The 24,823-nt window shown below is 36.2% G+C and overlaps 1 protein-coding gene across 2 annotated transcripts in view; it reads left to right on the top strand.

Annotated features, from left to right (window-relative positions):
- The first annotated feature begins 216 nt into the window (after nt 1–216).
- The window catches only part of LOC107095569 (T-lymphoma invasion and metastasis-inducing protein 1-like), a 67,160-nt gene continuing 42,553 nt past the window's right edge, over nt 217–24,823 (top strand). The window contains exons 1-2 of one of the 2 annotated variants that reach the window (XM_015391708.1): nt 217–341; nt 24,682–24,769. The gene's annotated coding sequence lies outside the window, so the exon portion shown is untranslated. Of the gene's footprint in view, nt 342–11,633; nt 11,768–24,681; nt 24,770–24,823 lie in introns of those variants that run through there. The other variant, XM_015391709.1, reaches the window with a different exon arrangement.

The raw sequence follows: 24,823 nt of genomic DNA, 5'->3' as shown, positions 1-24,823 counted from the left end.
AATAGAATCAGTACCTCGTATAGGCCTATTTAAAGGCAGAATTTGCCTATTTGAAAAATATTTACATTTTGCAGTTTTAGACTGACAGTCTGCCGGGATGCAAGGGATTTGCATGGACCGACACCTGATTGGCTCGAAGAGTAAATAAGTGGCATTGTCATGATCCAGTTGCATGCCGTCTCCAAGGGTCGTGGACTCCGCCCCCCTCTCAATGATGTGGAAACAACACGCATGGTTCGTGGACGCACACAGACCTCGGAGGAGCGGCCGCGCTCAGATGAGTGAGGAAAAATGGATACTTCTGAAAAAAGGCTGCCACATCCCAGAGGAAGTGAAGGCAGGTATGTAAACACGCCAGGGAACCGGGAAGTATGTCGGGAGAGGGAGAAATATCCGCTCGATCATGAGTCTGCGTGGTCCCCAAACGCCGCGTGCGCGCATGAGCGCGTCACTGTGTCATCCAAGTTTACCTGGAGGCGAGACGCGCTGCGGTGCGGTCCATTGGGCAACCCGACAGGATGCGCTTCTCACCCTCAGGGTGCGCAGTATTCTGCGTCCATCCTGTTACTATCGCTTTATTTATTTTTTTCAGAGAGGGGGAGCATCAGCGTGCATGTGCTTGAATGACCAGACACGTCAGGTTTAACGCATCCATGTCCAGACATATGAATTTCAACTCCACTGCATGACTACACCATCACTGAGAGATCTGGTTAGGTATGCAGAGCAGGCAGCATTCCCTGCAACCCCTAAACATCTATCCTTCATGATCTAGTGGGGGGAATCTCTCTTGATCTTTATTATTTAGGTTTGTAGCCAGTGAGAGCCTGGTGCTGTCGCTACTAAATAAAAAAATAAAATACAGATGACTCATTTGGAAGGTGATTCTCATTGGTGCTGTTGCTTTACTCCAGTGACCTTACATCCTGTCATGTTTATTGCAGCGTCACAGCTCCAATCTGCAGCTGACAGTATCTTCTTCATGTTTCCCCCCCTCTGTGATGTTATATGCATTGTTTTCAGAGCTATTTGTAGTCTAATACTCATTTATTTCTATTTCCTTTGCACATTCACTTTTAGATTGCTTTTATTTCAGCAGCATGAACGATAAGCGAGTTGAGTTTATATCTTTTGCTCCTTTTTGGGGCACTAACAGTACATGATGGAGTTGTTTGATATGCATTTCACGTTAAACGGCTGCTATGAGGCTCAGCCTGCCAGAGGTGTAGCCAGAAAATTTTAATAGGGGTGGCCAATGAAAAACCAATGTAAACTGAGGGGTGGCCGAAAGCGGATGGGCGCCAGAACCTGCATCTATTTGATTACAAATAGATGCAGATAAACATCCATACTGTCTAAATAAAAGGTATAATGGACAAAATGTTTGGAGCAAACATTCCATTGTCATTACTTTCCTACTTTATCAAAAATTGTTCTGCATAACATACATGTATTAATATCTACATTAAATGGATGTTAAAGTTATTATTAAAGTAGTTATTTATCTATGATTTCACTGAAAACTCCTTGATTATTTGCAGAGACACATAATTTTCTCTTTACCCCATATAACACAAAATTAGGGTCTTAAAAGAGCATAAATTCTGTATATATCAACTTTAATGTTAGTATTTTGATATGCATAATTAACCACTGCGTTTTAGTTGTCAAGTTACTATTAATATATGAAAAATTTTAATGTTTAATAAGTTTAAACATTCCTCTTGATAGTATTACTGCTGCCGCTGTCTGTATTAGAGGGAGAAAATGGTAGGGGTGGCTGCAGGGGTGGCTAATGATTGTCTAAGAGTAGCCATGGCCACCCCTTGCCCACCATTTGGCTCCGCCCCTGCTGCCTGCTAAAAGAAATAAAGTTTTTTCTTAGATCAAGACAATATTAGTCTTTGCTGGGAGGCAGTTCCCTCTCAACAGCTTGTATTGATGATGAGCCATTACAACTGAAATGTAAATTAAACTGGTTTGACAACAGTGCCTCTTCTGTCAGTAGCCTGGAGATTTGGAGGTTATGTAAATATAACAGCTTATGTAAATATAACAAGAGAAGGATCTAATTTGAAAGAGAGGCAATGCATTAAAGCTTTCTTTGTTACAGTTTGTTTGAGAAATAACATCACAGGTTTTATGTTTATGTCATGTGCAGTATATGTAATGCCTTGTTAGGTGGGCTCCCCCAAATCCTACCAATATAACCTTATATCTAAACGTGCTACTGCTATTTAGGGCTGAAACAATTAATCGGATTAATCGTGATTAACTGATTATTGATATAATCGTCATCTAATTTAGTAATCGCTTAATCGTTAATTGGAGTTAGAGACTCTAAAACATGCTTTTAGCTGACAGAGCAACCCACTTATGTAAAATATGTAAACATTTTGCATTTAAGATGAAAATCTTTTTCATCTGTCAATATGCTCTATCCAGAACTCCTCGGTTGTAAAATTTTTAGTTTTACCTGGTTTCGTTTGGCAAAAAGTCTTCCTTAAAGAACCTTTTGCTATCGAATAATCGAAAAATTATTTGACAGATGAATCAATTTGCAAAAAATAATCGTAAGTTGCAGCCCGACTACTGTTAGATTTCTTGAATTTCATATAAACATTAAACTCATACTGGATTCATAAGTCTGACTTTTGGTTTTTGTCATACTATTCTTTCAGACACTGGTGATAAATGTATATTTTCACTGGTGATGGTACTTGTACTATGAGGGTACAAGCCTCAATGTTCAGCCCAATATTCTTTCTTTTTTTTTTTTGCTAATAAGATATTCCCGGGAATAATATTTATGCATTAAAGTTCCTGTTTTTATAGAGGACGCTTTTTACTCATCTTGTAACCTTCTTAAATGTTAACAAATTTTAAACTGTATTTCAGCTGTTAAAAATATTAAGTTACCCAAACCCTGGATCTTTATGTGAATAGAGTTAAATCAATATCAGTTTCCACGAATGTGTCCAATGTCTCAGATAACTTCAAATTTCCTACAACTATTGTGGTGTTTAGCAAAATAAGAACCTTTTTTCAAGTTGAGCATTTGATCAAAAAGCTGAAGCTTAGACTAGGTTTATATGGAAGTCATTAGGCCTTTCTTTATTAGAGGTATACATAAATAGGTTCGATTTTTTTATGTTCTTTACCTTTATGTCATAATTTAGATGCATGCTGCCTTCTCTGCGCTTCATTTTATTTATTTTTTCTTATTTCGAACCCAATGTAATGTGTGCTTCATAATCCTAAATCCTAAAGACGCACTCAGACCAGACATTTCTAGATGCGCTAATAGACACTGAGTGAACAGCTTTCTTATTTGAGTACCTTCTTAATACTTTTAAAATCTTGCTCTGATTTGTAAAACTTAATTCTATAGAGAACCCTGATTAATTTCTGAACTTTTTATTCTATTCTGTTGTTTTAGGCCTTTGTCACTGGATGATAATAATATTTAAACAAGAAAGATGAATGGCTTTGTCTGGGAGAGTTTAAAGATCTTTTAGAGACTTCTGTAAATAAAAACAGTAATGCTGCTTTCCTTAAAATTAATCTTATTGCTGTATTAGCCTGTCTCTAATTTGTTTTATTTGTTTATATTGATGTCAAATAGAAAAAAATGGTTATAACTTTTGCTTGTCTGCCCCCTTGGTCAAGTCTCCCCCATAGAAGAGATGTTAATCTCAAAGACCTTCCTGGTTAAATAAAATAAACCAGAAAAAAAATGAGTGATTGCAGAATTTATGCATGATTGAACATAAGCAATCTGAATTTGGCTGCTGAAGTGGAAAAGTGAGATAGACCCCCCAGGGAGAATGACCTCAGTGTTCAGAGATGTGTCCTAAAGGTGGTAACATGAACCCATCTGTGTGACATGCCTGTTCACAGAGCTGACCTACTGTTTGTCCCTTTGGTTGAGCTTCAGCCACTTTTCTTCTTCTCTGGCTCGTGTTCATGTTGTGTATTTCTGAAAGATCTCCAATGTTAATCCAACTGTCTGCTCACGAAAGAATGTCTCCACATTCATATGCTAATTTGCCAGCTTTTCGGACAATCCATGACTTGTTTCTTCATGTATGTGATACCACAAACACAGTGGTTTCTTGATATGTGCATGCATGACTCTCATAAGTGCTGTTTTTGAATTATTCATTTCCATCCCACTGGCGCATAACTCTGCTTTCATTTGCAAAGTCCACATTTACATTCAGATGCTATGTTTTGTGTAGAGTTAACGTTAAATAAAGCATGTAGGGTTATCATCAAGATAAACCATGCATTACAATGTAACTTGTGACTACACAATGTACCATGTATGTTAAATTAATATAGTCTGGTCTCACTGTGAAAACATAAAACAAAAACAGCAGAAAGGGTAGAGATCTGGAAAAGCCTAAATGTAAACAACAAAGTAAAAACCTTTCAATATAAATAGTTATTGGTCCCAAAAGGATATACTTGGAACAATAAATCAAGTTAAGCTCAGTGCTTTACCTTTATTTATGCATTAGTACCTTATTATAGAGTTCACTTATACTGTAAAGAAGTGTTTAAAGCATATCACTATCAATATACATTGTACACATCCTAGGTAGTCAGCTACTTTGTTGTGAAACAATTTAAGCCTGTTTGCACTACCACAACCTTCCTATTCTTTATTGCTTTTCATTTTATAACATAATTGTCTCTATATCCAAATACTTAACAGTTGTTCCTTTTATCCTTCATTTTATTTATTCCATTAGGGCTGCAACTAAAGATTAATTTGGAAAATCAATCAATCTGCCAATAATTTTTTGATCAGTTGATTATTAATAAGGTTCCTTAAAGAAGATTTTCTATTAAATTAAACCAGGTGACACTAAAACGTTTCCACTTATAGAGTTCTGGAAAGAGCATATTGACAGATGAAAAAAGGGATTTTAAAATTTTTGTAGAATTGCTGCTCTAAGTGGGTCGCTCTGGCAGCTAAAGGCATGTTTTAGTCTCTATACTCCATTTGACGATTAATTGATTACTAAATTATTTGACGTTATTTCAATAATCATTGTTTCAGCCCTTAATTCTATACATTTATAGTTGATGTCTGTGTGCTGTGTGGTTTTTAATTAAGCCAAAGTCAATATCCTTGTTTGTGAACAAAATCTTGATCAGTAAAGCTGAATATGGTTTTGACTGTTATGGATATAAAATCACTAATATTGATTTTATACAATTTCTTTTGAAAGTCTTTTAAAGTGATGTAAATGAAAGTCATTCTCAGGCTACATATATCAAATGTAGAGTAATATAGCCCAACCCCTCTCGGCTCCCACGCTGTTTTCATCCATTAACAAAAAGACAGATTCGGCAATTTGAAAATGTTTCCAGTACAAAAAGATATGGACTTAAATAACAATAAAATAGTGAATTCTTCCTGAATATTTATCGCCATAGATTAATATTTGCAGAGTGTGATTTGCATTCTTGAAAAACGTAAGGATTAAAGCCAGCTTTGACGTCGATAAATCCATCAAAATAAGAGCTCTAACAAAAGGTTAACTGCTATTTGAAAGTTGGGGTCCTAGTATGTGTTTAAGGTTAGAAAGACTGTGATGAATAAACATTAAGTGCTGCTCCATTCCTCTTATTCTAGACCTCTGAGCAAAAACACAGGAGGAGCTGTCAGAAATGCACATGGCGATGGTCTCCAGCCTCACATGGTTGATCGAGTCTTGTAGTTTTAGGATGAATAATGGATACTAAGTGCACAAAACTGCTGAGGCTATGAGTCACTTCATGGAGACTTTGCTGCAGGATCACCCAAAGGAACTTGGTAAAGTTTTGGGTTGACTTGGTGATGAACTGTGCTTAAAATATCATACATAGAAAAAGAAAATGTTTTTGTTATTTCTATTATATGCTTGCAAATATCAAGGCTAATTTTGATAAACCTTGTAGATTATTTACATCAAAAGTTTAATTCTGACATTTCTCATTATAACACAAAGTTAGGAGCAAATTCTTCTTGACGTCTGGTTAACCCACCATTAAATAATAGAATGACATAATTATGCAGATCACAGTTCCCTTTAGTTTCAGTCCTGAACAGCAGGCATGCTTAAAAATCAACTTAAAAGAATATAGGAATCTCTCACTGATGCATATTTGTTTTTTTTAAAGCTTTGACAAGTCAATCTTTTAATAATCAACATACCCTTTTGCTTTTTAAAACCAAAACTATACATTAACTAAAACATTAAAATATTTAAGGTCAGCTTTGAAAATGTTGTCCCAAGCGTGTTAAAACGGTCGTAATTTATTTATATCAGAAGCAGAGATGATGTCCCACTATGCAGGAGAGAGAACTTGATCTAAAACAGCTTTATTAATTAAAATGATTGAATCCAGTATCTTTCATTATAGACAGTAGCTGAAGGAAATAAGAGACCAGAGCAGACATCTTTGTTGTACTCCCTCTAGCGTTAGAAAATAAGCTCAAAACATGTCACTTTTTACCTTTTTTTGAATATCTAATCATTTCCCCCTACTTTTTCAGTACTGAGACCTAATAAAGGAAACCTTTTTTAAATTACTGAAAATCTGAGTACTTTTTTCACACATGAAATGTAGTGGAGTTGTGGAAACATATTACAATTTTTCATAAATTGATCCAAATTATCTTTTATTCTTTTGATCTAGGTTACTCTTTAGAAGCATTTGGGGCTTAAGCTTCCTAAGCCATAGAATGTTGTGGACCTTTATGTAGCACTTGGATATTATTATACATGCAGGTTTTGAAAAAAATAAAATGAATGTAAGGTTGAATTCCTGATTCACCGATACTGAGAATAGACACTGACTCTTCTTAATCCATTAGCAGTTTCCTAGAATGACATATGCAGCACTTGGCGTGTGTCTACCAATAGGAAGATACAAGATGTTTAAAAATTTACTTGGAAAATTATTGATCAGATAATATCATCTAACTTTATTCACCTGCCAATTTCTTAATGTCTGAATATTGAATCTTATCTTTGTTGGCATTAGCTAATAATAGGGAGTGGTGGCCTATTGGTTAGGGCATAGAGCTTGGAATCCTCAGGTTGTGAGTTTGAAACCCTGCTACACTGCTGCTCTGGGTTTCTGAGCAAGACCCTTAACCCAGATTGCTCCCTGGGCGCCCCATGATGGCAGCCCACTGTTCCCAAAGGAGGTGGGTTAAATGCAGAGGTAAATTTCTTCAATGTGAGATTAGTAAAGTTTAATTATTTATTATTTTTTAATAATAGACACTGTAAAATGTATAGTATTTGTATGCAGTTGAAAAGAGAAGCCCTCTCACTGTTCCCTGATTTTTTTCTCCAACTATAAACATATTTTTGCTGCAAAAATGGTTAAAAAAAAATCTCTTTGGTTGTTGTTTGTTAAAGAATGCCTGTTTATGTTAGTTTTTTGTCAAATAATTTGCATAATTTTTTTATAATAAGGAAATTATATTTAAGAACTTTGAATTTCCTTAGTCCATTCTAAAACTGTGCTAAAATAAACTTATTTCTGTGGTTTTCTTGTGTTTCAGATTCTCCTTGGCTAATTTATGTGTGGGGGGGTGGGTGGCTTGCTCAGCATAGTGCTGACCAAACGCAGCTTGTGAATATGCACTTTAATATGATTAAAGCATCCTTAATTAGTAACACTGTAGTGCAGCCACCTAGGCTATATACCATTAATCCTGTCCAACAAATTCAAGCCTTTTTCCAAGGGCTCTAAATTATTTTGCTTTCCCATACCGCTGTCTTTGATGTTGGCTCTCGAGAGCCAACCTTCAGCTGGAGACCACTGGATCATCCACTAATGATCTCTACCAGACACTAGTTACTGCTTTCATGTCTTGCACAGTGCTTATATTCCTCCTTTTTCAGATATCAGTTGTGTAGGGTGCTCTTTGATACAATGGATCAACCGTTTCCTCTGAGGAATTCAGGTGTGAAAGAGGATGTGAGCAAAATAAAAGCAAGTGATCCTTCATTTTCATGGATTTCATTTTTCCCTCAGCTGGCAAAAAAAATCTTAATCTTTTTGTGGATAACTGGCTTTATGTTGGTATAATCATTCTAAAATGCATTTTGCGGGGCTACTGTGCCCTCATGAACTAAAATAAAACTTCTTTATGATCAGTAGTGTTTGCAGTGACTTCATGTCCTTCACATTAATAGAGAACTATAAAGGATTTAAGATCACAACTGCATCATTTTGAATAATACTGGATCAGCTACCCTATGCACAGTTGCTATAATAAAACACTGCAGCTATTTATTAACTGACCTTTATCTAAGCTCTTCTAGGCAACAGGACTGTGATTTAGCCAGTTAGACATGGGCTCCGATGCCTCCAGGAAGGCTTGAACCCTGCTCACTTTTATAGGGGAACTAAAAACCCCTCAGGAGAACAAAGAAGTAATAATTTATTTGTCAGATCCTGACACAGTAACCTAAAATGGCATTTAAAGAAATCTCAGCAATCACATTCAGAAATTTGAAAAAGACAAAGAGGCTCATTCTAAAAAAAGCAGCCTGTGTTGGTGACAAAAGTTATAACCCAGCAAAAGATATAATACATTTAAACCACATCGGGATGAAAATGACCTTAATCTAAGAAGATAAGCACTTGAAATATTCAAAACTGCTTGTCTGAGAACCTTTTTAGCATTACTTTATAACACCTTTTCATTCTCACTTTCTTTTCCTAGTGTTCTTCTTGTGTGAAGCCTGCCTGGGAACAGAACATGTTTAGTTTTACTGGTCAGAATAACATCAAAGGAAAGCACCATAAAAAACCCAAAATATTGCAGCGGATAACGCAATCACATTGCCTTTAAAAAAAAATGTCTGTTACCTACCAGAAGCACTTCTTTGGACCTCTCTCTCAAAGCCATTATCATGGGTGCTGCATGGTCTCATTTTTGCATGTAAATGATTTCCTTTGAACTTAAACATCCTAATACAAACATGGTTACCTTTTTCTATATTATATAATTGGACAATTGCCATTTCAAGGCAGTAAAATTCCACTTTGCTCTCGACCCTTTCCCTTCTTAGCTTCACCATCAGGGGCCAAATATTCTAGATTTACTGTAAATATACACAATTTTCAACTCGTCATGAAGTTTCAATAGAAACTGAAAGAAAATTTAAGAAACAAGAACTTGGAGCTTTGTTGACTGTGTTTATTTACGGCAATAAAATGAGTAAAATCATTCATTTTCTTTGCATGATATTGTATTAAATGGTATTTTATCAAATAGTATAACAGATCTGTGTCCCTAGACTGGACCTGTTATGTAAATTAGTGGTGGAAGTCTGTACTTTTTTCTTCACCTGCCAAATGGCTCCAGAGCAATCAATGCACTGGACATCCAGTTCCATCAGCTTCTAACTGAGTACAGGCTTAATATTGCTCTGCCAGCATTGAAAAAAAAAAAAAACAGCTTTTAGTTTGGCTCAGCTGCACAGAAGAGATCTACAATTCTGAAATGCCTGTGGTGACAATAGACACGTCCTCAGGCTTGACCCTCATCTTTAATCCTTTTCTTCAATCCGTGTTCTGTTTGTTACAAGAAAGGTAAAGTACTTAGGGTTACAGAGTGTGTTAATTAGAATAACTTCATGCTTTATAATTCGCTTCCAAATCCCTTCTAGATCACAAGGCAGCTGTTTTTTTTTTTTTTGCTAATTGAAAAAAGATAAATGTAGGAACAGGGAGTTGTTTTGTGCAATTCATGTTGTAACCCCAGTTATGTTATATCAGGTTCAGAGCTTCATCACATATAATCCCTCTCTTTACAAAGCTGTTTTGTCTGTATGAAAGACATGCTACTTTTGTTATCAGGGTCAAATCCCTCCTTAGCCTCATGAACTTATACAAACTTTATTGTCATTATGTGAAAAAATAATGTATACAAAACGGAATTTCTTTACATACAGCTTTCCGACAGTGAATGAGCTGCAGTTTACTAGTGAAGATGAACATTTCCATTTGTAAAGTCCGACGCCAATTAAAATGTAAACAGTGTAGGAGAGACATGGAGCAAAAGCCATTCAGATCAGTATAAATAAATAAATGCAAAATGCATTAGAAACACTTAGTTGAGTTCTATTTTGATGATTTGCCGTGTGGTGCAAGTATGATGTTATCAGTGTGATGCAGGGTCTCTATTTTTGACTTGATTTAAGTTTTCAGCAGTTCAATAGTTATATGGCAGCGGGGGTAAAGCTGTTCCAGAACCAGCTGGTCGTGCCTCTTCCTAGAGGGCAGCAGGGGGAACAGTCCTTGTTGGGGGTGTGAGGGGTTGCTGATTATGTTGAAGCTTGCTGAAGGGGAAGCTGGGCTGGTGATTCTTTATTATCTGACTTAAATTAGCAAGGTATTAATGACTTTTAAAGTCTGAGTTTTGTCTGTAGAGAATTTTACGTCAGACTTTTCTCTTTATATTTTTTTTTATTTTGGAAGATTCATCTTCTGAGTATGCGCAGAAGACCACATAAGTTCATAGTCATTCATCTCTGGCTGTCAGGGTGTCTCTCACGCACCTTCTCAGAGCACGTCTCACTGCTTAGCGTGCAAGAGAAGCTGTTTTCTGGTGCACATGATGTAGGCTCCTGTTGAAGAGGCAGTGTGTTGCCCTCACTCTTGCGTTTTCTCCTCTTTATTTTCTCTGCAGTGTCCTCTGTAGTTCCATCACCTTGAAAAGAAAGACTCCATCGCAGCATATTTAATTACTATTCCAGGGGTGTTTTGTTCTTTTCATTTAGTCCATTAGGTTGCTTAAATCTTTAGAAATTGTTTTTTCATTTTCTAAAATCAATTTTGACTAAGTTTACTTTTTAACCTTGAAAAGGAATGTCAAATCAAGATTACTTTCTCCAGGTTTAAATCTTGCAGTGAAATGTCCAATATATTTAATTCCAAGTTTCTGTTTAGTTGTAAGTTTAGTTGAATATTGAATATAGAGAACCCAAGAAATCAAGGTGCTTTAGATCTAGTTATGTCTATAAGTAGAAGGAACAAAAATCATTCTTGAAGTGCCTTGTTTCTCTCCAAAGTGCTTTAGATTGAAGACAAATGGACATTTCAGCTTCCATCCAAAAGGCTCCTTTAGGTTTGAATATGGTTGGAAGGAAGAGACTAATAAGTTGTAAGCACAACACTCTTTTGTGATTGTGAGCCTAACTACAGGAGTGGAAGCTGTTTCAGCTGCAGAAGGGTTGGTTGAGATCAGTTTAACCTTATAGACTGAATAGGATGTCCATAAAGTCAACAAGTGTGTGAAGCCAAATAAATATTATCAAACTGCAACTTGAATGATCTGGAGTAGTTGAGGGTCTTTAATTTTGTATTTAGTGGAATAGGAGAAAAAAAAACTTTTTTCTGTGTTAAAAAAAAAAGAAGACTGCAATTAGATAAAATTTCACATTTCCCTTTGAGGCAAATTATAGAGGGAGAGATGTAGCATTCCTGCTGCAATAGATTTATAGCTTAGGAAGAGTGCAAAAAAAAAAAATCAGCTGGAGTGTGCGTAGGGGGGTGGGTGGGTTAGGGCTAGGAGAGTCACTCCCCCTCTTTTGCTCTCTCTGTTCTCCAGCAGAGTATCATTCATAGACATGCTGCCATGAATCCACTGCAGAGGATCTAAAAAAGTGCTTTCAAATTATTTGCGAGACATCTTTTGCCGACTGCTTGGCAGAAAACAGGATCACACCTGCTTGCACACAATAAGGTAAGTCATTATGGCTGCTGTGTGTTTTGGCATTGCAACACATTTGTGTTTTGCATAAAACGAAAACACTGCTCTGCAAAACAGGTGATAAGTTCTAACTTGGTGTCATGAATGTGGTTTAACTGTAAGGCTTTGGTTTGTTTATCAGAAGAAGATAATTGATCCAGTTGCTTACAAATTTGAGTAACAGAGAAAAAGTGATTTAAGAGTAAGTAAATGAAATGAAATATTTACACTTAAAATAAGAATAAAACAACTCTTTTATCTCATTTTAAATGTAACATTTGTAATTACTTGCGAGGCCAAAATACTAATTTTATTAGCAGATCATTTGACTTACCTGCTTAAATAAATCCCAAATTAAAGTATTTCAAGAAACACATTTTATACCCATATATTGGGATCTTAAATAATCTTGGTCCATTCCAAACATTTGTCACACTTTATAGGCCTAATAGACATGGCTGTGACACCACAGCTGTCTCTGGTAATTATCAGAGACCAAACAGAGGTGTTCGGAGTTGAATCGGTTTGTTTTTACAGTTTTGTATTGTGAGTGACAAAAGTGTTGCAGGTTAGAGAGGTGTGCTGCTCGTACCACCCCCTTCCTCACACATACATGGCAATTTGACTCTGTGCCTGCAGTCATTGCCAGCTGAAAGGCGTATCCACCGTGGATCAGTTTCAATCTTCCATTGCTCATCTGTGCTCCTACACGAGACACCAATATGTAAATAGGACTTTTAGACCCAGCATGAGAGGTGATGTGCTGTATGTTTTCCCACCATCTTTATTCCTTTACTTCTACGGTGTTTAGCAATGCATTACCTGAAGCTGAGGTCAATAGACCGTTGCATTGTCCTCCATTACCTGCAGGACACAATTAATGCAACCCATCTCTCTGTCGTTGTAATGACAAAGCAGTTGCTGGTGCTGGGACTGGTGGCTTTGTGATGCTGGGAAAGACAAATGATGAATTGCAAATGTGAGAGGTGGTCAAAGTCAAAAAGGATCCCCAGAGCGCTTCCTGGAGGGGGGGGTAGCTGCAGACTTCATGATGTCTGAGTTCATTTGAAATCAGAGCATTGTGTTTAAAAGCCGCTGTGGCTCCCGCTGTGGGGAGAAGGGCGAGAAATGGTCATCTGCTGTCATAGTTATGGTAATTTATGTGTCGTTCAAGGCTCAGCAGGACAGGAGGGCAGATACTGATGGCCTGGGTTGTAAATCTTAACGCTGCCTGTTATGACTCAAGGTTAACAAGCTTAAAAATGAAGCAGTTTTTAAAAGCTTGTACAAAAAAATCATACAGCTTCTGTTGTTTTGGAGCAGAAGTGTTTGCATATGGGTGTATTAACCTGTTTACACAGTTTTAAGTCTTAAGCTACAGAGTACACTGGAACAAAGGCTATATTGTAGATTTACAAGCCACCAGCATTTGTTAGGATCATGTGCTCAGATACCAAGCTTGAAAAGTTTTGACTTCATGAAGTAGACTGCAGGATCCCTGAGACATCTCTCTCCACAATTTCAAACATTTTATTAAAGCTAAGGTAAAATTCTAAATACTTATCTTTAACTTTTAAGTCTGCCATATTTGTTACTAACCTTCAGTATCAGGCAACTTTCCAGATCTAGTGAGGTCTAGTTGAAATTAGACCTTTTGTGCTGAAGCACACCCGGGATAGTAAAGATGGGTGTAATGGAAACTGTAAACAGAATTGCTAAGAGGGAAATGGCTCATTTTCTACCTCGCGTTGTGCAGTCATGTGTGTTGTGAGCTTCTTTGTTTCTGCTCCGTGAAACAGTGCATCACAGCGGAAGGCTGGGAGCTGCAGGGGAGCTGTTGTTGAAAGACAACTTTGCAGGATGTGGCGAGTTATTTTATAAGAATCAAGATTTATTTTTGTATGTTGCACAAATCACTGTGGTGGTGAGCAGAAGAAGATATGGTATAATCAAACGATAACAAACAATCCTTGTTTTTCTTCTTTGTTTCTTAATTAAGAAGTTAAACTTGCATCCATGATAAATGAAGGAACACACAGAATTTTACCCACTGCATGTAACAGCAACAGACGTATCCTTTCTCTACTGTCTGTTTGCAAAGCATCCTGAATCAGGAACTCCCCGTTCATTAATAATGGAGTCATAACAACGAACATTCATCTTGACGTTGACCCAGTTGCTATTGTACTTATGCTGCTGTGTAGAATTACTTATCCGGAAGCTAATGTGTTTAACTTTTGGAAATGTTTAAATCAAAGACATGAATGATTCTTATTACAAAATAATGTAAAAGAAAAGGCTACTAGTCAAACGTAATCAAACTATGTATTTTAATTTCATGTCTAAAATTTTTTTTTGACAAAATTCAGAAAACTCCCAATGTCAACAACAATTTTACCCAGCCATTTTTAGGTCCTTTACTCTCATCTATGAAGTTGAGCATTGCTTCACAACAGAAGGGCCCTTTTTTCATTCTTACATCATCATAGGTTTAAATCTTCCGATTGGCTAAAACTCCATAACTGTTGTCAGATGGTTTGTAGGATGACTACTGATGCAAATGTTTTGAACCGATATGCATCTGGATATGTTTTTGCTTACCCTATCCTCCTCACAATTCAGAAATGCAAATTCTCATCATTAGAATAAATAGATTGGACAAAAAAATCACTAAAATTGAAGCCTGACCTTGGTCTGAGCTCATGTAGTTTATGACTACTTACAGCTTATAGTGGTTGAAATACTGTTAATTCATATCCAGTAGTGGAAACAAGTGGCAATCATTACTGTGCAGGAAATGCACAGGTTGACAATAACAGTAAAGGTTTAAAATATTAAACTTAAATGATTTTTAAGTTCTTCTGTTAATCATTGAGAAAATTGCAAAGTTCTATATTCATTCTAACATAATGAAGTTCCTAAAAAGATAATGTTGCTTATTCTAATTTAAAGTATTGCATAAAGACCAATCATGAAGAAAATGCTTGAATGATATGTAATAAATAAGGATTATTGAATCACTCAATAAAATAAAATGTGGAATAATGGACTAAAAATTCCAAAGCACTGCTGCTTTCAAAGCTCAAACCGTTTTAGAAAGTGGCTAAAAACAAAAAAATAAATAAATAAATGTTTCACCACTCTTACACAGATGCTAACAGATCAGCTTTGTAATGTTCTCACAGCCTTATGCAACTTTTAAAGAAATACCTAAAAGCTGTTTTAGTTGAATAGAGATAAAATGTGTTTTTCAATATTTCACTGAGTTTATCTTCTTTCCTGCAAAGCGCTTCGTAGTCCACTGACTTTAAAGAGGACGCCATATAAATACAGGCCATTTGACCATTTCCTGAGGAAAAGCTGGGACCCATGCATCCTCATCCTTAAAATGGTTTAGTTGTGGTTATGCCTATTTTGGTTTGTCTAACATGTTATTGTCAACCTGTGTATTTCCTGCAGAGTAATGACTGCTGCTTGATATGAAACCCCTCATCATAGATGACTAAATGTGTGTTTATTTTTCTCATTCATCTTTATACAGTTTAGAATCAACTGCATTGTCTCCTTGGCTGGTACAGATTCATGATTTGTCCTTCATTCAGTCCATTCCTTTTTGCCTTTCTTAAATATTGAACTCTCTCTTTCTAGCCTTTTGTCTTTCCTTTCTTTTGCCTATTTTCTGTTCAATTTACTTTACTGCCAATTAGTTCATAATCTTATTTGTCCATATTTTATTTGAACCCTTTGTTTTTCACACAACCTACTGAGGAAGACAAATATATTTAACTTTTTTGAAGATCCTTTGGTTCTGAAAAAAAAAAAATAATTTGCAGAGTTAGATTTTTGCAGGTACATGCTTTAGAAATGGAATTAATTCTTCCCTTGACTTAATCTGAAAACATTATTTTATTTTAGTTTGACCAAGCCAGAATGCTTGGCTGTTTTTAAAAAGATGTCTTTTGTAATATTATTTTGAGCATAAAGTGAAACAGCTGACTGTAATGGTTTTATATTTTTGGAGGAGTAGTAACTTCTGCAAATGATACCCAAGAGGAAACTAATGGTAGAGACCAAGATGTCGTTGTGCTTTTTTAACAGCAGCTGCAGCTCAGTATTGGATTCCATTTCACTTAAAAAAAAACTCAAGACCTCTTTTTTTAAATGGGTGATGGGGGTCTTTTCTGCATTAGTACTATTGGTTCCAGATTCTTATTGGCACTGATGACAGAATAAAATCCAGTGTTTAACAGAAAAACACGTATACTAACTATAACATCTATCTGTGCATCCTTGGAAAAAAAAAAGCTTAGTTGGTAATCATGACAATTAACTTGCATTTCCCTTCATCCTTCCCAATCTCTCTAGTTATTTGTGCATAATTTAATAATCTCAGAGCATTTTTATGTTTAGATGTACTCAAATATAGCCTGTAGTTATAATGTTATATATTCAAGCGTTTATAACTTCGAAATATGTCAAATAAGTAGTTCAAGTTGTATTTTCTTGGACTAAGGGCTTTCATTTCTTTCAAAAGTCTCTGTATGTCATCTTATTTCCATTTGGGATTAATAAAGGATATTTTTTATCAGTTAAACACCAGATAAAATTTTACACTTATATTTCTAGCTGAACAATTTTATGTGCACTCCAAAAATCTGTATTAAATTTAAATATAATTTATTATTGTGGATTTCTTGATGACTCTTCATATTTATGCGTATCATAATATAATAATTTACTTTTTAGTTTTTGAATGACATCACAGTTTTTACAATTGTTAAATCAGAACGGACATGATTTTACTTGGTTCTTACTGAGGCTTCTATATGTACCACATCAAATATACAACAAGCCAGACATTTACTGACCCTCCAGATGGCCACTTGTCAGCTTAGTGGATAACAACCCACTGAGCTCAGACCCCACTGGCCCCAATGCTGAGTATACAGCCACTGATTATAATTAGGATTCAGGGTTTTATGCCCATTTTACTTCCCACATTTTCCTTTTCTTTTTGAATTAAAGGTTAACGATGCAGATCTTTAGCTAGCTTCAAACCTAAGGAACATTTAACAACAATACTTTGAAGAAAAGCTGAGATGCTATTATCTGTACTTTAAGCTACCTCCTCTGAAATGTTTCGCTCCTTCCTAAATATTCTTTACATCTTTTCCTCTCATTTAACTTTTGGATTAAAGAAATAATATTCATTTTTTAAGTAATTTATAGAACAGCTTTGCACTGCCAAGTTGGCCAAGGTTCCCCTAAAGAAGAGTTATGGTATATCGACAAATTTCCATGTGCAGACTGTACTGATTTAAGAATAATGGTTGACATCTTTTTTGCCAAATTAGGATCTTATTGCAGTGGAAGATGCTTAGTCCACACAGCGTATTTCTTTTTGATGACCACACTTTTTACACTTCTTTCTCTTTAATGTTATTGGAAATCATTTGTTTGGACACTTTTACTCAAAGCACAGTTTATGGCACCAAAATCTGCTTTTAACTAATTTATAATATTTTTCTAATATAAAAAGTATTTTAAAAACAACAAGTGACCTAAGTCCTGTACTTTATGCTAAAAATAAACTGCCTTTTTCTTTCCTGAATCAAGCCCAAAAAAATTCTTAATAAAATATTTTTTTTTAAAAGCCGTATGTGCAAAACTGCTTATAGGTATTGTGGAGGATTGTGGAAGAAGACCCACCCTCTCCACTTTAAAAAAAAATGCAGATTTCTCCTTGTGCATGCTCTGTTTCAAAGTTGCTCTTCTCATCACTCATACAAGCCTACTGTGCCTGAACATCTGCCCCTTAATTCCTTAATCGCTATATAGATTGGGGACCATATTGAGGACTTTATAGCAAACTCAGTTAACTTACTGTTCGGACAGCGGCTGTGACAGCAAAAATAAAGCAATACATTTTATGCCTTCAAAGTACAAAGCATTCTGGGATATAGCTGCCTCTTCTGAGGCCTTTCTCTTCTTCTCATACATTTCATAGACAGTTTCTCTCTTACGACATTTTCCAGGAACAGCAGTGAGAAAGGTGAGCTTCAGGCCCCGTCCACACGAAGTCAAAACGAACACGAAACGCTAATATTTTCCAGAACGTTTGCCGTAAAGACGGAGACGTAAAATAAATGTGATCGTCCACATGAATGCATGAAAACGCTGCAAAATGTATGCCAGGCCTGTAAGTGGCGCTGTGGTGCCAAAGCAAAAATAGGCGTCGAAATGTTGGGCATGCGCACTAATATTTATACATGGTTGCCCTGCGGGTCCATTTTCGTGGTTTAGTCAAATTCAGGTGCTGAACTATGTCGTCGATATTGCTCTGTTCTTCCTGGAGATATTCCAGAAGAAGAAGATTCTGTTGTAAGCCCGACAGCAGGGTGAGTAGCATGAGCAGTAACCATTCAACACAGTACGGCACCATTGTTGTTGTGATACTGTGTCGCACATGCGTGTTTAGAGGCGATGCTATGACGCATGCGTGTAAGAAAAAAAATGCGGTTAGAGCTTAAAGATGGAAACGTGAAAACAGCGTTTCAAAATCTTCCCACTCTGAAGGCCTGATAAAAAAAGATCGTTTACAGACCCCCGAAACGCTGGCTTTGCATGGATGAGAGGCTGGTTTGGTGAAAAATTTGTGCGTTTAGGCCAGTGTTTGACTTCGTGTGGACGGGGCCTCAATGACTGTCTGAAATCGTAACTCACCATAGCTAGATGCCTCAAGTGCGAATGCGCAGAAAACGGGATGAGCAAGTAGGAAGGCTTTATGAAAATATGTCACCAGAATGATTGTCAATTAGGAGGACCACTTATTTAGATGATCCACCCGGAAATAAAAGATCGTCCTCTATACCTTTCATATTCAGGATAGACATTGATTGACCAATATCTTTCAAACAAAAATCAGACTTTGTTGTTTATAATATCGCATGCTTGATTTCCTGATGAACTAGTTCAAAATTCAAATTCTATTTTTTTTTTTGTGATTTAGATTTTTTAACAAAATTATATTTTTTGGCACAAGTTAGGACTGCTTTTATTTGTACCATACTAAGAATATTGTTTTTTTTTTTTACATGCTTAAACAACGACTAACTAAAGAAAAACAACATAATGTTGTTCTCTGGTATTTACTCCAGCTTACATACCAGGATGTCATTTTATTAGCTGGGATATATGAGCTGTCCTCAGTGCAATTCTCCTGTTCTGTATTCCTACCTGTGTTATTATCTTAAGAGTCTGTCGTGTTTAGATTACAGGGTATTGTGTCGCAACTTGTTCCTAAAGAGCCCATTGAATTCATTCTTTCATCTCACTGTCTTCCTTTACGTTTCCTGCACACTTGCACATGCTGCTTTTGTCCTGTTTTGTTTTTTTTTATCCTGTCCTTACCTCCTTTAAGCATCTTTTTTTCCACAATGTCTGGTTGTTCCTGCTGCATGTTTTGTTAATTGCACTGGAAAACTTTGTGGCTAAGCTATAGTATCTATTTAATCTCGATAACTTGGAGGATATTTGTCCATTTAACTGTTAGTAGATCCAGTTTTGTCTATGGGAGCTGTCCCAGAAGATAAAAGTAACTCAGTGTTTTGTCCCTCACCGTCTACAAAACAAAGTTAAATAGCAGGTTTGACAGTTCCCTCTTCCTGTTCCAGCAAGCCTAGGAATTTCTCAACTTCACGAGGTGCCTTTAGATGTTGGTTAGTGACAAAAGGACCTTAAATCTTCCTGTCAAATGCTTTAGACATGACATAATGACACCCCATTTGCCACATGCTTTTGCCTCTCACGTTTTTGTTTCTAAGGACATTTTACAAAGCTTTATATACAACAAAATGAACCATCCCCATCCCCCAAAAGATAGTCAAAAGTCTTTTACATAAACCTAAGCGAAAATGGAAAAGCATTGCATATGAATTATGTGGTCAATTAGCAGCCAGGCACAGCTAACCAGATGCATTGATTTACTTAATATCATTAAGTGTGACTGGACGTTTTAGCAGTTCGCTGCTCTGTAGCATTCTGTTTTACAAAATGCATCGGAAAAACACATCAGTATCGATTTGGGAGAATAACCCATTACTTTGGGTTGTAAGGCCAGTCCAGGATGATTTAGAGAGCACCATTCTGCACTGGAAATAATTACTCCTGTGGATACAGCATTAAAGAGAGTTGGCAATACTTGAATAAATGGACATCCCTGCAAGCTCATACTGAAGAAGGACATAGAAACACACTGAGATAGTGCAAACAAGAAACCTTAAAATTCTGTAAACCAAATGAAAAAAAAGTAGCATTTTAAAAGAAAACACTTATGAGGATATTCTGTTTATGAAATCAACGTTTCCATTCACATCAAGGAGAAGATATTATTACATGAATAATAATCACCAAAACAATGTTAAAAGGCCTAAGAAAATATACATTTCTATAAAAAAAACTATTGACTGCATCCATATCATAAAAGCAGAAGAGACTTATATCCCCCATATACCTATGTGCTATAAAGGCATTTCAATTTAAGTAAAACTTATAGCATGATAACAACACTTCTGAAGAGGATTTTAAAATCACACATTTGTTGATTCACCAGCCCAGCTTCAATAACCACTTATTTAAATTAATCCAGGAGTTCTACCACATCAAATATACAACTATACAGGTGTGCTTATTCCAGGAGTACTTATTCCATGAGGGTCGCAGTGGGGCTGGTGTCTTACTCTGGCAGTCTATGGTTGAGAGGCCCCCTGGACAGGTTGGCAGTCTGTTGCAGGGCAACACAGAGACTATGAGAGGAAATTGGAGGACCCTAAGAGAACCTACGCATGCACAGGGAGAACATGCAAACTCCATGCAGAAAGACCGTGGGGCAGGATTTGAACCCAGAACCTTCTTGCTGCAAAGCAACAGTACCACAAACCGTTCTACTTTTCTATATAGGTTAAAGCAATACATTTTATGCTTTCCAAGTACTAAGTATTTCATTTCAATGGGTAATGTAGTGCCTTTTGAATCTACTTTCCTATGAGCAGCTTTGTGGCTGTTTTTGGAGATGCAGTAAAACAGTTGATTTGTTCTATTTTGGGGTTGTTACTGGAGCAATTTAAGTCAAGGTATTCTGTGTTTCTACACATTCTGCTGAAATTAGAGGTGAATCACCATTTACGTCATTTCTTACAGACTTAAAAGTCCCGGGGCAGCAATAAAACAGTGAGCTATAAGCCAACTCCACAAAGGCTCACTTATTCTGTGTTTTCCCATGACAGAGGCTGCTGTTGATGATGTGACAAAAAATGTTTTCTTTAAAGAGCATGATTATTTTGATGAGCCCGCATTTAGCATTTATGACTCGTAGCTGAACTGACCCGCCTCAGTGTTGCACAATCCCAGTAGCATCATGTATTCCCTGCACATAATCATTGCTGTGGAATCAATGACAGTCTTGCTTGTGAATAAATTTCCTCTGTACTAGTGAGTGTCAAGTAAAGAAATAGCTTCTGTTTAGTTTGGGCAGCTGGGGCAGAGTGAAAAACATTTTAATTTGGATTTTTTTTTATAGTGCTACTACTGAATTACACAATTTATATCTAAGATGCTAAAGGGCATTTTAATTTTGTCTCAGAAAAGCTTTGAACAGTACCCTACATTATCATCAAGGGTTTCTGTTTTCTGTATTAGTTAACAGTTAATGGGTTTTAAATGAGTTGTAATGTGTGGATCCGGTCTAAAAATACATGTGCTGCATCTAGACATATTTGTCATGTGGTTTTGCTGCAATAACAACTATACAGACAACCTTACCATAGTTATGGTGAGCAATGTTTTCCAGCACATAGATAAGTGAACGTTCTGTTAATATGCAACGTTTTTTTTTCTAACATAAAACCTGTTTTGTAAGTTGCAGAGAAAAATGAACTAGATTGTGTTACAGTGTGTGTTCTCTGTTTAAACGTTTAATTTTGTTATTTTGTGCTTAATTTACTTCATGCATGTTATGCATGTACAGTGTACTTAAAAATATGAGCACCTTTTAATTTTATTTTTCACACTACAACCATATACTTCTAGAGATTTGACTTAATACAATGGACTAAGAAACTAGTTTGCAGTTGTGAGACAGAAGAAAAAAAGCCAAAGATTTCCAATTTCAAATGGAAACTTTTAAGTTTGTGGTATAATTACCTCCCTCAGTCATATTTTTTATATCAAGTCTACATATTAGACAGATGTTTGTACATTCAGTCATATTTGAGGAAATCCTTTTTAAAATGAACTTCTTCAGTCTAAAATCTTTTGTAGCCTCTGTTCCAGAATTGCCCTGTGGTTAGCTCCATCTGTCTTCCTATTAACTCTGACCACAGAGCCCATACCTGCAGAAAACAGATCCCTACATCATGTTGCTGCCACTACCATGGGACATCAGATGGAATTAGAAAAATCTAATCAAAATAAAAAAACATTATGCAATTGGTCTCATTTTAGACTCAAAATATTGTGTGAAAAGCTAAAGGGCTAGAAATATTCATGTTAAGGGAAGTTGATGTAAAATCAGTTTTCAGTTTTTATTTTAAATCTCATTTTCTGGTAGATATTTGTTACTTTAGGTGCAAAAAACAAAAACTAATAGCCATCTAACTACACAATGTTTCATGCAGTAATTGATGATGGTGGTTTTCATTATAAATGTGTCATTTTCCTACTTAAACTTATCATTATTACATTATTACTTAAAAGCTTTATTAAATACCGGTGCATTATGTTTGGACACCTTATATGATCTGACCTGGGCTATTCTATCTTAGTATACAATACAATATAATATACAGCTTTAGAGCTTTAGTTCAAGTAGCAGATTCTTCATTCAGAGAATAAAAATCCTGTATTTTCTCTCCAGTAATGGCATCTGCTAAATCATAAATGTTTTAACATACAAACCAATAAAACACAAAACAAAAACAAAGCTTTGAGCAGGAAGTAGTATAGACTAGCCTACATTTTGCACTGAGTGTATGTTACAGGCGTTTTGTGTCTGTTCCTTTTTTGTTGTTTTTTCAACACATTATATGAACACATTAATAATCTAAAACATTAGCTGTGCAGTTCTAGTAAGTGGCAATTAGAGCACAGAATTAAGAGAGAAATTTGTGCAGCAAGGTAGAAAAACAAGGTCAGCAAAAGTTTATGTAACACTCCAATAACTGCAAGCTTGAGTGCATGCAGCAGGCGGTTTGGTCTCTTTCACTTACATGCATCAGCTACACACATGCATAGAAAGACACTGCAACCCCTACAGTGTCCTAATGCTAGGTGAGGAAACATCAAGGAGGGATGAGAACGAGATCACTGGGTAATCTCCACTCCCATATCTGATGGTTTCTGGGTTTAAAACAGAGAGAGCTGTCCTGCCTTAAGGAAGGTAGATAAAGTCTGAGTGTTATGGTGAAAACCCTCCTCTTGCTTTCGGCCCCCTTTGCAGCAGGGGGTAGCTTCTAAGAACAAATGCTAATTGAACAACATGTTGGTTCTCTTCAGCTTTAAATAACTCATGTTCACTCAACCTCTCACTGCAGTCACTGGTGAGTTTTAAAAGGGCTGGACTGAATCATAACATTAGAGTTTATTAGTTAATGTGGTTAAAAGTGGGTTTTTATACAACTGTTAAAGAAACTTAAACAGTTGAAGTTGCATTGACTCACATATGTTTTGTGATCAGTTTGAGGAAGTATAACAAACTTTCAGCAAACAGATTTATTTTTCTGCTAACTGTTTTGACTTTATTACTTTAAAGGGATAATTTAGGATTTTTAGTGGAAAACTCTTGGGTTCTTTTTTTTAATATACCGGTAAATCCCTTTCAATTGGTAGTGGGGTGCATAGACAAACACTTGTTTGAGAGGGTCAAAACTAGTATTTAGGGATTTATCATCCGGCTTATTGATTGGCCTTGATTTTCTTAATTTTGGAAGATCTGTGATCGGCCGATACTTATAGGTGAAACAGATCTTTTCCACCAATCGGATCTATCTCTGTATTTGGCTGAAAAAAACACCCACTGTCAATGCCTTAAAGCAGTTATTAAGTTTTTATTGACTTTATTGATCCCACAGTGGAGAACTTTACTCGTTACATCAGCTTAAATAGTCAAAGGAGAAGAAGAATGTGCCAAAGGAAGAAAGAGGTGCATGGGATATATATATACGGTATATAGTATATACATTGTGTCCACATATGAAAGGTTTACTGCACAGGGTATTAATAGTAATTGTACATTATACATTGCACAAGTTATTGCCATTGTATTGTTGCATTGTAGAGTCTGGTGGCATCAGGGATGAATGACCTGCAGTAACGCTCCTTTTTACCAAGAGGGTGTAAAAGTATTTCACCAAAGGTGTTGCTCAGCTTCTCTACAGTTTGGTGCAGAGGGTGAAAGGTGTTGTCCACCCTATTGTTTCACGGGCAATGATTAATGTTTTTTAAGTCGCATAATATTGAAATGTCTAGTGATCTTATAACAACTAACAATTATAAAAGGGAAATCTTCATCGGTCAAAATCGGAATCGGCACATCAGGATTTTCAAAGATCAGGAGTCAGTGATCGGCCAGAAACCTGTAATCCGTGCCCACCTAGTTAAAACTTAAACCACCATCTTAAAAAGGGTGTTTAAAGCTGGTACAGTTTGTACCATTTTATTTCATGAGCTTTTAAACTATCATGATGCTCGCATTCCGTCAATATTTACAAAAAATGATTCTCCGCAAATAATTTCTCTACATTAAATGCACTAAAATGGTAAACATACAGGGTATCTTGTCTAAACAAATGTTATGTATCAACACATCCCACGAAAAAAATCTGTGAAGCGTGATCTATATTCATATTTTTCAGGGTTTTGTGGATCGCATCAGCTGCTGAGCTCCTAAGTTCTCAGAAGATTCAGTGACAAGATGCCAGTAAAGTCCTTACTCCTCTGCAGGTATGACAAAAATGTTCAACAATGTTCCTGTTTATTACAGTGTTTATAAATACA

Source organism: Cyprinodon variegatus, unplaced genomic scaffold (assembly GCF_000732505.1).
Source record: "Cyprinodon variegatus isolate N-32 unplaced genomic scaffold, C_variegatus-1.0 Scaffold557, whole genome shotgun sequence".
Lineage (NCBI taxonomy): Eukaryota > Metazoa > Chordata > Actinopteri > Cyprinodontiformes > Cyprinodontidae > Cyprinodon > Cyprinodon variegatus.
This window is presented reverse-complemented; position numbering and strand designations above follow the sequence as displayed.